Source organism: Phyllobates terribilis, unplaced genomic scaffold, assembly GCF_046119375.1.
Source record: "Phyllobates terribilis strain yellow unplaced genomic scaffold, ASM4611937v1 Scaffold_2__4_contigs__length_985480577, whole genome shotgun sequence".
Classification (NCBI taxonomy): domain Eukaryota; kingdom Metazoa; phylum Chordata; class Amphibia; order Anura; family Dendrobatidae; genus Phyllobates; species Phyllobates terribilis.
Window position 1 is genome coordinate 140,448,085 of NW_027362762.1, and position 4,501 is coordinate 140,452,585.

Below are 4,501 nucleotides of genomic sequence, written 5' to 3' on the forward strand. Positions count from 1 at the left end.
ATTAGAAAGTCCTGTCGTCTCATTCACACATCACCATCTCTCCAGGAGCAACAGTAATAAACCTTTTGAATGTATCGTAGATAATCAGGTTGTATACAGAGACAGGCCACTTTCTTGCAAACAGCACGAAGAAGAAAGTTATGTTACTGCTTTTCGTTACAGCTCAAGAATATCGTCTGACTTTTGCAAAATGGCCAATAGCCCAACAAGGAGTATAACCAACGAAGGCCAAATGCATGTTGACATAGCCAAATCTTCATATGACAAAGACTCGAGGCAACAACACACTCTGAGCAGAAGAAAATCTTTTTCTGGGTCTTCTGTTTTGGAGAGCCCTAAAAACATGGGTGTCAGAGCAAGCTGCAATATGAGCGAAATGACCAGGAGCCCAAGTAGGTATCTAACCAGTCCAAATCTGGTGGACGTTGAAAGCATGGACTCTGCAATGAACACATTGGGCAGGTAGCACATAAAACACGCAGTCTGACCCGGAGAAATTCGTTTTCTGGATTTGCTGTAGCTCACAGTCCAACTAAGGCATTTGAAAACCTGTATAAGAAGCTAACACAGACTAGATGTTGGCCTGATTATACAGTGGTTAAAGCCAAAGTCCAGTTATCCAACACAATTGCTTCTTTGGTTAATTCACCAGGATCTGTAAGAGCCAAGAGGCCACTAAGTCATGATTTATCATTTTCAATGTCAAAGAAACCCAGGAACGCAACTGAAGCAATAATTGGTACTACAAAACAATCATCTCATGGTAGTCCGACATGGTCAGAAGCCAGCTCTACCCAGCGACATTTGGTAAGTTCTTATTAATGTTTGACATCTTTATCTGCAGTAAATCAAATATATATCAAATGTTTTACAAGGCCACTAGATCTCTGTTCAGCCCCAACCTCGCCATTACCATGCATGTTCAGCATGTTCTGTGCATTGAACATTTCAGCGCAGTATGTGAATAAAGTTATCCGCACATGCTATGTGTGTTACAATCGGAGACTTTACTGCTATGTGTAATTGCAATGGATTCCTGACAGCAATGTACACTACACTTTTGTTCCTGCCTAAACACGGGATGTGTGATAAATACTTTATATGCAATATTTCATCCTTTGTTTTTTTATGGTGGATAACCCCTTTTAAACATTTATTTTCAGGTTGTTGCCTCAGCTCTTCCAGCTCATATGTGGCTTCACAGTCCAAGTTCGCAGTCAAAGAGTAAGTAAACTTTTTGAATCTTCTAGGGATGAAAATATTTTTAATTTTTCTTTTAAAACCCTATTTTCGTTAAGAAATGGGATAATAATTTACTCATAATGGCTTCTAGATGTCATAAATGTTCGCAGATTCCTTGCGTTTTTTTTTTTTTTTTGTCATGGGTTTTTCCTCATGGAGAACTGTAAAGTGTAGTCACGTTTCACATTGCAAATGCATGGACCAGTTCATCAAAGCTTTTACGCCAGAAATTTGGAGTAAACCGCTTTGAAAAGTCACAAAATTTGGTTGCAAGTGGAGGCTGTGCTAAAATTTTGCGGCTCCTGGTGTTCTCGTGCCTTTTTCGCCCTGCTTCAACAAAGTGGATGGAGCGTGTGCAAGGGGCATGGTGACTGCCGCTCATCAAATTCATCAAGAGTGGCGGCGTTTGCTACATCACAAAGCTGAAGTAAGATTTGTGGCGAGGCACGGATGAAGGCACAACCCATTTGACATTGACTCATAGTGTTTACGTTGGCTTTATAATAATTTTCTTATTACAGGATCCTTTTCCCCAAGAAAAATAGTGGAAGTCCTAAAAGAACAAATACACGATACTGTAAACAATATATATGTATATTTCATCTTTTTAGGAACAGTTTTACTCGCAGCTAGGAGCAGGAGAGTGCTTAGATGAAACATCCTGATGATGTGGAAAAAGTGAAGGAACTGCTTTGTCCCTTCACATGTCTTTGCTTGCAGTACATGTGTTGTCCGTTTTCACACGTACTGCAAACACTGACACACGCACACCCATTTAAATCTATGGTGCCGCACACATGTCAGTGTTTTCCACATGGACCGTGTGTCCGTGTGCAAAACCCATAGACATGTCCTTTTTTTCCGGCCGCACGGATGAAATGATATCCATGTGCCGTCCGTGTTTCGTACCAGAATAGAAATGAAAGTTTTTCTGATGTTAAAGATGTGTAAAGATAGACATAGATTATTAGCTATGAAGTTCATTTGAAACATGTTCGTATATATTTTTCTTATTATAAGTCGCACTCCCCCCCCCCTCAAATTTGGGAGAGAATGAGGGTGCGCCTTTAATTCCGAAGGTAGCTTACCGGGGGAAGGGGCCACTGCAGGGTAGAGCGGGGTCACAGGAGGCGGTGTTGCTGCTTCAGGAGGCCGGTGGTGGCATGAGTGAGGCGGCGATGCTGCAGGCCTTGGGCTCTCATAAGATTTCGGCGCCGCTGAGCGGAGTCTCCTTTCCCATTGACTTCTCTGCCGTGGGCTTTGGGTAAATGGCCGCCGGCCTGAAGCAGCGACTCTGCCTCCTGTGACCCCACTCCGCCACCATCCTCCCCTCGCCTCCCCTCTCCCCTGGTAAACTACCGTTAAAACGGACCATAACACGTACCACCATTTTGTTTGAAAAATGTTTTTCCCTATTTTCCACCCCTTCATGGTCTGGTGCATCTTATATTCCTTAAACGACAGGATATAATCAGTGCTTCACATGTGTAGCTTACTATACATGTATTTAGTTAATAAATAATTGAAAAAATGGCTTGGGGTCCCCCCTATTTTTATTAACCAAGTAAGGGAAAGCAGACAGCTCTGAGCTAATCTTATGCTGGGAAAGGACCAATATTCATGGACCTTCCAGCATATTAATATCAGCTCGCAGCTGTCTGCTTAGTCTTTGCTGGCTATTAAAAATAGTGGGGACCCCACATCTTTTTTTAGGATACCCCCTTTTTTTAATAACCAGTAAAGGCTAAGCAGGCAGCTGTGAGCTGATATAAATAGGCTGCGAAGCTCCATGGTTATTGGCCCCTTCCTAGCATAATTAGACCAGCTCACAGCTGTCTGCTTTCCCTTAGCTGGTTATTAAAAATAGGAGGTCCCCACGCCATTTTTTTCATTTATTTATTTATACATGTACCTTAAACTACGCATGCACAGCACTAATTATGTATCTCACGGACATCTTTCTATCCATCTCTATCTTTGCATATCTAACACCTAAACATCTGTCATTTGTATTCTGCATTCTATTCCAGTACATGTCACACTGATGGTACACACGGATGACACAAAAGTACACACGGACTCGTACATACGTGTCCAACATGGATGGCACACAGATTACAGATCTCTTGTACTGTTTTTTCCAGTACCGAAATCACCGGGATGTGTGAAGGGGGCCTTAGTAGGATTTTTCTTCCTGCCTTTTGGAATCTGCTGCTTTTTAGATTTTTTTTTAGCCAGGATCATTTTGCGTTTCAGCTCATTTTCACTTTGAACAATTTATAAATATATCCATTCAACAGTATCCTTAGTTTTGTTTTGTTTAAATTTGTAATGTTTTTTTTTTCTTATTTTGCATAAAGCATATCCCGGAAGCTAACTTACCAAGATGACGACAACTAAAAGGCGTCTCCTCGAAAGTATCTATTTTTGCAATTGGAAAGAAAAAGCTTGTTCATTGGTTTTAAATATTGTCTTTGTGGAAAATTCCTGTGATACCATATCAATACCCTAACTTAAAGGGAGTCTTTCAGCCCCAAAACCCATATTAAATTGCTTAAATAGTGATACAGTGGACTTGGCCTCTATAAAAACTATACCAGCAGTACACATTTTAGTGGCTGAGAAAGACTTCTGTCATATGGAAATGAGGGAGCTGTGTTGCACCTTTGGCATGGCTAAGGGCTGTGCACTCTTACTCCCCTTTAATTTTCATTCTGAACACTTATTCAGATTGACAGCGCTCGCTTGCCTGAACCCTTTCGGCGGTACACTCACAATGAAAGAGCCAGTGGTGAGAGCATACCTGAGCTGACACTGTGTGCACGCCGCTCAGTTCCTTCAGGGACAGTGCTCAGAATCCAATTTGAGGAGGGGTAACAGTGAAAAGAGCCTTTGGCCACACTAAGGGGCACCAAAGCCCACTCATTTGCATATGAGATTTAAGTCCTCTTCTTGGCACCTATGCAAATCATACCAACAGTATACATTGTAGTGTTTTATAAGTCCCCTATATATCTGTTTTATACAGACTTCCTTTGAAAGTTGGGCTTTCTTGTTTTATGTTTTGCCAAATCAAAAAGTTTGAGAAGTTAATAAATGTTGCACTTTCTTGTTCTAATTGATCTTAAGATTTCTGTACTTGCATTTATTAATGTAAAGGAGTTTTTACCTAATATCTAATAATGGCAATATACTAGCAAATCATAGGTTGGAGCCGCTACCAGAGGATTACAACTGCTTCCTAGTATTATGGTGGCCT

The 4,501-nt window shown here is 41.1% G+C and overlaps 1 long non-coding RNA gene across 1 annotated transcript; it reads left to right on the forward strand.

The window, feature by feature from the left end:
* The first annotated feature begins 726 nt into the window (after positions 1 to 726).
* On the forward strand, positions 727 to 3,836 carry LOC141250220 (uncharacterized). Its single transcript, XR_012312554.1, has 3 exons — positions 727 to 807; positions 1,164 to 1,224; positions 3,603 to 3,836. It is a non-coding gene; the product is annotated as an uncharacterized lncRNA (long non-coding RNA).
* The last annotated feature ends 665 nt before the right edge of the window (positions 3,837 to 4,501 follow it).